The sequence below is a fragment of the Leucopleurus acutus genome (genome assembly GCF_964270905.1).
Source record: "Leucopleurus acutus genome assembly, chromosome: 14".
NCBI lineage: Eukaryota > Metazoa > Chordata > Mammalia > Artiodactyla > Delphinidae > Leucopleurus > Leucopleurus acutus.
In genome coordinates this window covers 86,966,662-86,979,280 of record NC_139156.1, presented here as the reverse complement: position 1 = coordinate 86,979,280, position 12,619 = coordinate 86,966,662, and positions in this window count along the sequence as shown.

Genomic DNA, 12,619 nt, shown 5'->3' with positions numbered 1-12,619 from the left:
TGTATCACGCATGTGACATGTAGAAGTTTCAGAACCCAAAATCATATAGATCAGTAAAAATGTATATATATATATATATATATATATATATATATATATATAAACCTATTGAAACACACACTGGGCATAATTCATATATTCCAAAATCAGTTTGACCCTCTGCTCATGAGATTCTTTTTATGGTATGTCCCAGCAAATCTGGGCTTCCATCCCCAATAAAATTTGGGGTTGGAGGACACAAAAGCTTTTGCTCAGACCTAAATTCTGTCTGAAAACAAGGGAAATATTATAAGCCCTTTGTAACCTCTCCAACAGCAGAAATGATTTACAGCTGTGGCATTGAACCATAATTCCTCGATCTCATTTGAAAAGAGTCCAGTTAGAAACAGTGTCTTGATTTTTGTTTCTTTTGTTTCTTCCCTGTTTTCTTGTCTTGCTTACCAACAATCCATTGTAATTTATGAGTTAGTATGGCAGCAGGCTGAGTGTTCCCTGGAGCTCATTAAATGAAGTGTTTTTCCTAAAATGACGTTTGTCTCCTTGTTTTCAGCCCCTCTTCTTTCCTCTGCCCTTTACTATAACCAGAGCTCAGCAAAAGCTGAGTGACTTTGTGCAGACCTTACTTAGGCTCAGCCGTTTTTTCTTCATTATTTTATTCATGGCTCCTCCATTTCATTGCTTGCCTTCTCGAAATGTGTTGAAATCTTTCTGTGGTTGATGACTTCCAGAATATCTTGGCTTTTATTGGTTGATTAATTTTGGTATTTCTACAGTTTTATTTAGATATGGTTTCAGGAGGAACAGAAAGTAAATATATTTCCTAGTCTGCCATCTTGAGCTGAAAATCCCTGTGGATTTTAGCATCCAATGTTCCCATGGGAAAACACCCAACCATGGCCTTAATAGATGCAACACTCAAGATTTCAGCTTTTGTTGAGCAATCACTAAGGATTTCATATGTGGTCATTTCTAATGGGGAAATAATAACTATCTCATGACGTTGATTTGAGGATTAAATTAGATAATGAACATGAAAATGCTTTGTAAGATTTAAAAATCAGTAAAAATGTTTTTTGTTATTATTTGATTTGTTGCTATTTCAACTTCACTTGACAGTTGTTTATGACCTTGCGTATGTGAGAAAATGTCCTCTGGGTTATTTGTCTGAAAGCCAGAATGTATTTTTCAATAGCTCAATGGACCTGGCATCATTTGTGAAGGTTAAGGGTGAAGGGGTAAATATTTCTTGACACCTGTCACTTTACAGTGTTTTCAGGAACTAACTGACTCATGTGTTCCTCTTCCAAATTTGGTTGAGGACCTCCTACCAGCCACATGCTTTACGTCAGGTGTTGGAAAGCATTTTCTGGATTTGAAATATCTTAGGCTTTGTGGGCCATATACAGTTTCTGTAGCTTCTCCTCTTCTTTCCTCTTCAACAAGCTTTCTAAACGTGAGAACCATTATTAGCTCACAGTCCCACAGATCCAGGCTGAGAGCCTGATTTGATTCGTGACCATTATTTGCCAATTCCTGCTCTGCGTCTTCACTGAGGAGGGGGACCATGTTTGAGTAATCATTTCTTTGAATCAACTGTTGGTCTTCTGGGGCTTGTCCTTGCTCTCCTACAGTCTCTAATCAGCGTGACATCCAGAGAGATCTTGTTAAAACATAAGTCAGATCATGTCACTCAAATTTCTTCAGTGGCTTCTTCACAGAAAATGCAAAGTCCTCAGAGTGCCTCCACAGACCTAGAAATCTGGGCCTCTGTTTCCTCTCTGACTATTTCATTCTCCTCTCCAATTTGCTCGCTCTGTTTTCCACACGCTGACATCCTTTCTGCTCCTTGGGTACTCCAAACCTACTCTTGCCTCATTGACTTTCTGCCGCACGCCAGCCGCAGAAAGAGGATTTCACCGCCCAGGGTCAGAAGGGAAGGGGTGAGGACCTGAAGTAGCACTGACGAATGGGGTCAGAAGCCCATGGGGTCAGAAGGCTGCAATGAGAAGCCTACTCACCGCAACAAAGAATAGACCCCTGCTCGCCAAAACTAGAGAAAGCTCGCATGCAGCAATGAAGACCCAATGCAGCCAAAAATAAATAAATAAAACATAAAGTATAGAATGTTAAAAAAGCAACAAAAAAATCTATAAAGAATATTACGAGAATAGAATCACAGGCCAGTTTCTCCTTTGAACATGCATGCAAAATGTGTAAAGAGAAGCACAAACTTTATCCATGGTATGTAAAACAATCGTATATCAGAATCAAAGTAGCTTTATTCTGGCAATGCAAGGTTGCTTTAATGTCCAAACATGAAACTGATCCCAGGAATGAATTAGAGTGGGGAAAGAAGTCATTTAAAACTGAAATCTTGGGACTTCCCTGGTGGTCCAGTATTTAGAACATGACGCTTTCACTGCTGGGGCCCTGGGGTCCAATCCCAGGTCAGGGAACTAAGATCCTGCAAGACATGAGGCAGGGCCCCGAAGAAAACAAAAAAAGGAAAGAAAGAAGTCTTAACCAGGAGAAGCACAAGATCGAATAAACATAACAGATAACACCTTATGAAAAGTAGGTGAAGATTATGGAATATTCTAAAATTTAAAACAAAAAGAAGGTTTCAAAGATTCAAAAGGATGTGACAAATATTGTACATAGGCAAAAATAAAATGAAATAAAATATACAAATGATGGGAACCCAAAATTCCAGATGCCCAAGTCCTGTCTCTGAAGAGTCTCATTCAATGGGTTCAGGATTTCCTCTATATTTAAAAACCTACAGGTGATTCTGGTACGATTCACAGACACAATGTAAAGCTTCTCTTTTACAGGAAAGAATACCAGATTATTTTGTTATCTTATAGTTACACTAACAGGTTGTACTATTGACAGATAAGTGTGCTGTCAAAATGCACCCCCACTAGGGGTAAAAAAGGAACTAGTAGTCTCTACTGCTACTTGGTGGCAACATGCATGTATTGCAAGGGCAATTATTGTAGCAATCCAAATTAGTGGAACATTTTAGAATTGGAAGACTACATACAGATCATCTAGTCAAGCTTCCAACTATTAAAGTTGTGAAAACTAAAGCCCATATAAATGAAATGATTTATCTCCAAAGAGCATTAGTGAAAGTATGAAATAAAAAATATCTCTGAACTTTTACTTTAGTGCTGTTTTTATTAATCTCAAGTATTAGCTTAAACTTCAGTGTGACAGATTTGGGAATGAATTCTTGCTCACGTTTACTGGTTGCATGCCTTTTAGTAAGTTACTAAAACACTTTTCTTAAAAATAGACGTATTTATTTATTTATCTTTGGCTGCCTAGGCTCTTCGTTGCTGTGCGCGGGCTTTCTCTAGTTGCGGTGAGCGGGGGCTACTCTTTGTTGCAGTACGCGGGCTTCTCATTGTGGTGGCTTCTCGTTGTTGCTGAGCACGGGGTCTAGGTGCATGGGCTTCAGTAGCTGTGGTTCACGGGCTCTAGCATGCAGGCGCAGTAGTTGTGGCACATGGTCTTGGTTCCTCCGCGGCATGTGGGATCATCCCGGACCAGGGCTCAAACGTGTGTCCCGTGCACTGGCAGGTGGATCCTTAACCACCGCACCAACAGGGAAGCCCTACTAATACACTTTTAACTTTGTTTTTCACGTATGTAAAGTGGTGAGCCTTGACTGATATAGAATATGAGATAACCTAGCACTGTTCTTAACACATATATGTAGTTAAAATTTTTTGGCTCTCATCCCACTTAAACAGCCTCTATCCCCTTAATAATGAATGTGTCTTTCAGCTAGCAGAGCACCCCACAGCTGACCACATTCTGGCAAGAGATATAGGATTCTTTTTCTTACTGGGGGTTCTTTATACCTGATATTTGAAGTGCACTTAAACTTGAACAACTCTTGTTTATACTGTATTAATGGAGTTGATGGATGAATTTTAGAAAGTAATATGCAGGAATTGAGCTGCCTTACTCTCAAGAAATATAATTCGATAGTGGTGGCTAGAACGATAAACAGTGTTTGGGCAGGGAGTCCATATTGGATGTGAACTTCCTGTACTCCCATTCGTCTATTAAGAATAAATAGAATCCTTTCAAAATGTGTTTTAAAGGGCAGTTATTTCTTTCTGCCTCATTTAAGTTACCTGCAAGAAAAAGACAATCTCCTACATCCTTGTTTAATAGGCTTTTAATACAAAGCAGATAATTTTTTGCAACATTTCCCAAACTTTTCATTATCCAATTGGCTGAGGCTTCTCAACGATTATCATTTCACAACAATATCTCCATCTTCAGCTTCTTTCAATGAATTGGCCTAATAGATGTGCCATTAAAACAGAGCTTCATTCTCAGCGTATTTTTAATTTTGTATTCAAAGAGTATGAAGGATTCAGCCATAACAGTGAGTGGATTTCTGATACATGCCACATGATGGATGCAATTAAGTGAAAGGAGTCAGGCATGAAAGGCTACATATTGTATGGTTCCATTTATATGAAATGTCCAGCAGTGGCAAATCCATACACACAGAAAAGATTCTACATTAGTGGTTGCCAGGGGTTTGGAAGAGAGGGAAATAGGGAATGACTCCTTAAAATGGGTGTAGGTTTCCTCTTGGTTGATGAAAATGTTTTGCAGCTAGGCAGTGGTGATAGTTGCGCAACATTGTGACAGTAGTAAATTCCACTGAATGGTACGGTGAATTCTAAAATGATCCAAATGGTGAATTTTGTGTTATGTTCCTTTTACTACAATAAAAAGGAGAAAGAATTCGGGAAAGACTTAGAGTTTGGGAAACTAAGGTGAACTGGTCAAGAAAAAGACAGCTCTATTGTTCAGTTTTCTCTCAGCTCTCCCAGTGCATTAATCCTCAGCCAAAAGTAGCCTGAACTTGTAGATGATAGTCATTCAACACAGTCCAGGGAAAAGTAAATAAAATAAAACCCAACTCTTCTTCTTTAGCACATGTAGGAAAGGTTAACTTGCTGCTCAGCCACGTGGACATTCATGAAGACGTTTCACTTTAGGTGTCCTCTACTTCAGTACTTTACTCACTTGAGCTCATTCACACATGTAGGCAACAGCATTCCTTAATTCGATGGAATCTGTAGTACTGGTTGTGATCGGTCTCATGGAAAGAAAAGGAAAGGTGGCGCGGAAGCCAAGGGAAGAGATTTTCAAGACAGAGACGTTGTTTAAGATCTAACTCGGCTTGGCGGTCACAAAGATAAGGATTGAGAAGTAGTGCCCTGGACTTGTCAACGGAGAAATCATTGGGGGCTTCAAGGAGATCAGTTTCACGAGAGTAGGGGGGCAGAAACCAGACCGCAGTGTGGATGGGAGGGGAGAAATGGGGGGCAAGTCAAGAAATTGATGGCAAAGGGAAAGAAGGGAGGGGTGGATAGGAGGACAGGAGAATGGAATGGAGGAGAGCATTTCCTTGTGGCTCTTTAATATGGCTGGGAGGGGCCACAGAGAAGGAGAGCATGAAGATGTAGGAAGAGGGGGTGGCATCCCGAGCCCAAGGAGGACTGGCCCCTGTCTTCAGCTCCCACCAGCTGGATGTTCCCTCCCTCTAGCTTTCCACGTAGGCTGTGGAAGTTGCCCCTTGCCTCCTTGGATCAGCCGCCCTTGATTCGTTCGTCCTTTTCTTATTTCTCAGCACATCTGGGTCATACGTTATGTGAAGACAAACAAATCACCACTGATACTTAATTTTCTTGAAAAATCCCCAGGCAGGTACCATTTTGGAGAACTACATATTGTGCCTCAGCAAGCCAAAGTAGCCCATTTTTCCTGTCTCATTGGGAGAGATTGCTGTTTCTTGGAGAACCTGATGAAGAGGGTGACTCGCACTTAGGAATAACGTTGCTTGAAAAGTGCAAAAGGTGAGGTAGTTTGGCTCTGAGGGGCCTCTGAGGCCTGAGACTTCCTGAGAGATGGCAGACTCACCGCTCCCATTTCCCTCTGCCCCTGGGCTATGAGCTCATCAAATGAGATGGTAAATAAAGTCACTGACATGGTTTAAAGGATAATTTAGTTCTCTCTTGTTCACTCAGAGCAAATTGAATGGGATTTGCATACAACATATGGATGAAATATCCATACGATGGGGCTTGACCATATCCTCATGGTTCCCCTTCCCTTTTCTACATCTGGCCCCTTTAGCTCTGCAGACTTAACCCCACACCATCAGTCCACCCAGTCGGTTCGCTGAACGTCTTTTCCTCCTTTGCATTTGGTCGTTGTCCTCACCTTGTTCTCCACTACCGCCTCCTGCGGTAGCTGTTAGGTCCAGGGAGGTTGGTTCACTGTGAGCAAGTAACTGTCAACTCCATGGACAGGTGGAAGTGACTTGGCAGCCGGGATGCGCCCATCCTGAGTTCATTATACCCATGAGGGTCAAGGAGAATGGGGATGCAGCTGGTCTGCAGAGCCCCGGCAGTTCTGAGACACATGCTCCTGGATCCACACGTTGCTCCATATCCAGCCTTGCCTTGCTTTGTTCTCTCTCTTGACTCCATCCAGGTTTCTGCTCTCCTTGTCCCTTTGGGGAGGGAGGCCAGTACCAGCCCAGGTGTAGTCCCCCAAAGCTTCCTACTTCCAAGCGTTATGTAGGCTTGTATATCCACTTGCTTGGGTTGCCCTGGCATTCGTGCCAACAGGTTGAGTGGTTTATGCCCTAGGCTCTCTTTTCTGGCAAGAATGTGCCTAAAAATCTCCATCTCTGGTTTGGTGGCCCCTAAAAATTCCCAGTCAGTTTTGGTGAGGGGTCACTTGGTGACAGTGTTGTCTTTCGAAATGAGTAGTTCCGTTACCGACAATCCTTTGCTCCCCATACATTATTTATAAGGTTTCCCTGTTTGTATGTGCAAACTATTTGTGTGTATATTTGGAGAAATACATTGTACAGGCCTCTTTTTTATTTCTTCCACACACCCTAGAGATGTCATAGAGGCAGTAAATATGTCCAACTTTTTGAGAAATTGGAACAATCAAGACTTACCTGTATGGAATGCTGTTAATGATGTCAATTCCCGTGACAGTACCTTTCATCTGACACACTTAGGGACTGTTAACAGATTAAAAGCAGTAAAAGATGCAGATAGAGAGAATTTTCATTATCTTGTGCTCTGAAATCTTGGATTTTCATTGGTTTCAATGGGCCTGAAAATGGATTTTCTTTAGTAGGGACATAGAAGCCTCTAGCGGTATTCTTAATAAAGCAAGGTGAGTTATAAGCAATCATCTGATGGAGGGTAAATGTACCACAGTCCAGTTTAAGAAAAATACAATATAAAAGTCTTACCATGGAAGAAAATCTTTATATGATCTTTTGAAAAAACAAAGCTTCAAGAAACAAAAAGACATGACACCATATTCAGTTTAAAGTCAGTGACTTGTAAGCAAGGCAAAGCAAAGACAGTCTGATTAAGGCCGTTGCATTGTTCTGGCATTTTTTAGGTCTCACCCATTTCTGTGGCCTTTTTAGAACCTAAGCTTCTAGGGCACAGAGAACTTCATCTTGACGTAGGGCTGAGCAAATGCACGGAGCATTTCTCAATAAGTAGGCATTAAATTCTTAGTCCAGAAGGAGCCTTGAGATGACCTCTCTTTACTCCTTGGTAGAACTGTTTTAACCATCCCCCGAAAACAGATTTTTTTCTTTAAATCTCAAAATTCAGATTCCACAATCAGAAGTTACTTCTCATATTGCCTTGTGGTCTGCTGTGGGCATCTGTCGAATGGTGTGAACTCTGCGTGGGGAGCCTGGCCTGCCCTCCAGGCCCACGGTTTGGGCTGCGGTGGTGCCATGCTGTGCTCAGGGGCCTTCTTTTTTGGAAATCTGGGCTCCAGTGAGCCTTGGTCATGTTCTCTTATGGAACCTTGGGTGCTAGACCACTCTGACCCTCAGTCTCATTTGCAGGTTCTGGGGAGGATTAAATGAGCTCATGGGATATCCAGGTGACTGAGGCAGAGTCGGCTCGGGATGAATCTTTGCTTCGTTTTCATTAGCTGCGGAGAAGACGATGACAGCTTGGTGCCTCTCCAACTTTAATATGGTTATGCCTCTCTGGGGGATCTTGTTAAATGCAGGCTGGTATTCAGTAGTTCTGGGTGGGGCCTGGATTCGGTGCTTCTAACAAGCTCCTAGGTGAGGGTGACGCTGAGGGCAAGGGTTTGGCACCTGTGTTTCTCCCTTTCCGGAAGAGCAGGATGTCTGCCCCACCCCCACCCCGAGAGGAGAAAACATCCGCAATGTGACTACTAGGAACCAGCTTCCCTCACATGCAAGGGTCCTGTACCACTGCTCCCAACCATTCTGTCTGAGGCGCAGCAAGCCAAAACACTGAAATGCTGAGGTTTGCAGCAAAGAGGAGGTTTATTCACAGGGCAGCCAAGCGAGGACGTGACGTGACAATAGGTCTCAAATCTGCCTCCCCAAAGGCAAGGGGCTTTGGGTATCTGTGGGATAAAGAATAAAGAAGCAGGGCAGTATGAGGCACGGGGAGCATGGGGAAAGGTGATTGGAAAAACGTGTGCTCATCATTGTTCTGAGCTGGCATAACTAGGCTACAGGCCTCAGCACATTCTCAGGCTGGAGTTTTCGGCCCTCTGATGGCAGGAGGTCAAAAGGCACTTGCCCAGGTGGAAGATCGGTGGTCCTCTCCACTCTAAACCAGCTCAACCTAACCAGGCACAGCTGATTCCAAGTTCCTGGACGATCAGGGGGCAAACATCTTATTGCTTATGCTACATGCTACTTGGAGGACGTGCAGGTGTTCAAGCTACCTTGATGAGTGAAGACTGGATTTGACTAATCATGACACCTTGTTTCACCTCCAGGCGAGCAGAAGAGAGCTGTAGGCTGAGTCTGGTTCCTGGCACCTGGAATTGGAGGCAGGTGGTTTAAAAACGGGTTCTCCCACCCTCTGTGTGATATTAGGTAGATAGACTATTGAACCTTCCTGTGCCTATTTCTCCACAAGCAGCATGGGGACACTCAGAGTCCCTCTCTTGGGGGCTGTTATGGGGGTTCAGTGAGACATAGATGCATGCACAGGCACACGGGAGACACCCAGTGTGTGTTCCCTTCGTGCTTATTTTTATTAGGACACCAGTATTGTTAGAAGATTTCTGGTTTGGACAACAAATTAGATAGGTGGTCATTGCTATAGTTTATGCGAGAGCAATTCACATTGCCATTTGCAAAAAAGTAGTTGGTTGTCCAATGAGGATTATAAACATCCGTTTAACATGAGCTACTGAACAGATAGTTCACACAGTAAGTACTTTATTTAAAATCAATTCTCTTTGTTTTCTTAAGCAATTGTTAACCCCCAGTTTCGTGAGTACTACCAAGTAAGTCACTTGAAAATCATCTAGAGCAATCTATTTCACTTAGCAAGCCTAAAGCTATAGTTCAACCATTTTATTCACTGTTCTATGACAAAAATTACTCTAAACAGCTATTCCCTGGATAAGTAATCAGCTAAAGCTAGTTGGACTGACTAAATCGATTTACTGAGTTAATAAGCCAGTTGTTTTAGAATAGGTCGAATGCATATTTCTCATCCATTCTGCATTAAACTGTTTCCCATTCGTACATACCCACGTTCCTACTTCTGTGCTGTAGGGCTTGGCTGAACTACACCTGCCTTCAGTGAAACTTTTCTCTCCTGCACAATTGGAGATAATTTTAGTCTCCTCGTGACTCCCACGGGGTTACCTCTGTTGTGACACTTGACTCTTTGGTGGCATATTTTATTTGAAAAAGCCTTCCGTTACTCCGGGCACGTCAAACAGTAAATGCTTTCTCTTCGTAAACCTGCATAACAATTTTCTGAACTCTTCTGCTCTGGGCAAGATTCATCAGTACACCAGGCAAACATAGTGAAAGAGGAGACAGTACTTGTGTTGTATTCAATTGGGTCTTGATACCTAAGTGTGACTCTTAACCAAGGATTATGCAGTAGTTAAGGACACAGATTCAAGTTGTTTAGGGTGTGTCCTAAAGTGTCAGTGGCAGAATTTAAGTCTCTACTCTGGAAATTGTAGACCTGAGACAAACTACTTCCCTAAACGTCATTTCCTACGTCTGAGAAAGATAATAGAATCTACCTTGTCGTAGACTGAATAATACCATTGCCCCCAAATGTCCACATTCTACTCTCCAGAACCTGTGAATGTCACCTTAAATGGCAGAAGGCACTTTGCCAGTGGGATGAAAGTAATGGTTCTCAGATGGGAAGATTCTCCTGGACTACCTGGATGGGCCCAAATATAACCACTGGTGTTCTCGTAAGAGAGAGGCAGAGGGATTTTGTACTCCAAAGAGAATGTGATGACGAAGTTGGGGTTGCATTGATGTGGCCAGAAGTGAAGGAATGCTGGCGAGGAAACAAACAGATTCTCGCTTAGAGCCTCTAGAAGGAGGATGGATGGCCCTGTCGACTTCTGGTTTCAGCCCAGGGAAACTGGTTTTGGACCTCTGTCTTCCAGAACCATAAGAAAATAAGTGTGTTGTGTTAGAAGCAAGCACATTTGTAGTCATTTGTTACAGCAGCCATAGGGAACTAATGCCTACCTCATAGGAAGTAGTTCTCCAATGAAAATGTGTGACTGGAAACACACTTAGTGGCACGTGTGACACACACTAGTTATGCTACCGTAGGTCGTTCTTGGAAACTGAAGCCTTGGTTTTGAGAGATCATCAAAACCAGTACAATGGTTGCCATGTTTCTCCTTGTTCAGCCTGTTGACCAACCCGGTAGAGAGAGCTCCATCCTTTCCCACAGGACCCCACCTGTGGGTACGTAGAGGGAAGCGGTTATGTCTCCCTTAAGGCACCTTTTTCTTTTCCTTTCTACTTTTGTCTTCATTAATCTTCATCCAACTGACCTTTCTAAATTTTACAGAAAACAAAACCATTTCTCCATGGATTCAGATACTACCCCAAGTTAATATTCCAAACAAGTTCTTGTTCTTCCGGGTCTCATCACCAGAAATTGCTGAGCCTAACTCTACTCTAGTTTCTAGGATCACTCATTTTCTCATTTCTCCCTTCTCCTTTTAGTTCAGAGTCTTGTCAATTTAGTTCCTTCCCTAACCACAACTTACAGTACGGTGACACAGCAAAGTGATGAAAGTCTAGACGGTCTGGTTTTAATCCCGGGTTTTGCCACCTACTTACTGTGTGGCATTAGGCAAGCTCTTCAACGTCTCTGGGCCTCAGTTTCCCCCAGAAAAGTGAACTTTATGAATATTCCCTACCTCTAGGGTTGCCATTATGAGGAATAAGTGAGTTAATATTTGGTAAGCCCTTAGAATAGTACTTGTTATAGTCTAAGCACTACAGTTGTGCTTGTTAATAATAATAAATGAAATTCCAAGCGTATAACTTACTCAACTTTCTGTCATAACTTTGAAGTGTTGGTCTATCTGTTGGCTCACGTTGCAGGTAAATGAGTCGAGGCATGGGCTGAGGCATTGCTATCACTGGGTGGTGTGTTCCCAGAACTTGGAACAGCGGTGTGAAATGGGTAGTGGTTCTATTGGAGACAGGGCAGACTGGAAAATGACAGCCTGGGAAGGAGGTGTGGTGTGCATAGCTTTGGTGTTAGAGGTGCTGCCTGCTGAAGCACCAGTGCCGGCCTAAGTGGTAAATGGGGTGCTGGGGTAAAGCGGAGCAGGATGGAAGATGACAGCGTGGGAAGGAGGTGTGGTGTCCATAGGATCGGAGTCTGACGTGCTTCCTCCTTAAGCACCGATGCCAGCCAGGGCCGTAAATGGGGTGCTGGGGAAAACAGGAGCAGAATGGAAGATGACAGCGTGTGAAGGTGGTGTGGTGTCCATAGGTTCGGGGTCTGACGTGCTTCCTGCTGAAGCACCGATGACCTCCAGGGCCGTAAATGGGGTGCTGGGGAAAACAGGAGCAGAATGGAAGATGACAGCGTGTGAAGGAGGTGTGGTGTCCATAGGTTCGGGGTCTGAAGTGCTTCCTGCTGAAGCACCGATGCCCGCCAGGGCCATAAATGGGGTGCTGGGGAAAACAGGAGCATAATGGAAGATGACAGCGTGTGAAGGTGGTGTGGTGTCCATAGGTTCGGGGTCTGACGTGCTTCGTGCTGAAGCACCGATGCCCGCCAGGGCCGTAAATGGGGTGCTGGGGAAAACAGGAGCAGAATGGAAGAGGACAGCGTGTGAAGGAGGTGTGGAGTCCATAGCTTCCATATTAGAGGTACTGCCTGCCTGATCTGAGAGCAGAGAGTGAAAGTGGGAGAGCCTCTTCCTAGATTCTAACTCCTCTGAATTTATAGCACTGGCTCTGCCTGGCTTTATGACATATCCATTGTATGTGTCACAGAGAAAGTGCGGGCGGGGCAGGGGGTGAGGCAGGGGTCACATGCAAGCCCAGCTGCTGGCTTAACCCCGGCCCAAAGGCAAAGGGCAGGGCCCCTTCTGGACTTTCTAGTGGCTGGGACTTCTGGCTGTGGGTGGCAGGTGTTTGGCATCAGATGGGCCACCATGCGGAGACTGTGGAAGCCTCCTCCAGAGCTCACCCTGCCTGGCGACTGGCTCTGCAGGCCCCTCAGCCCTGCGTATGTATCGG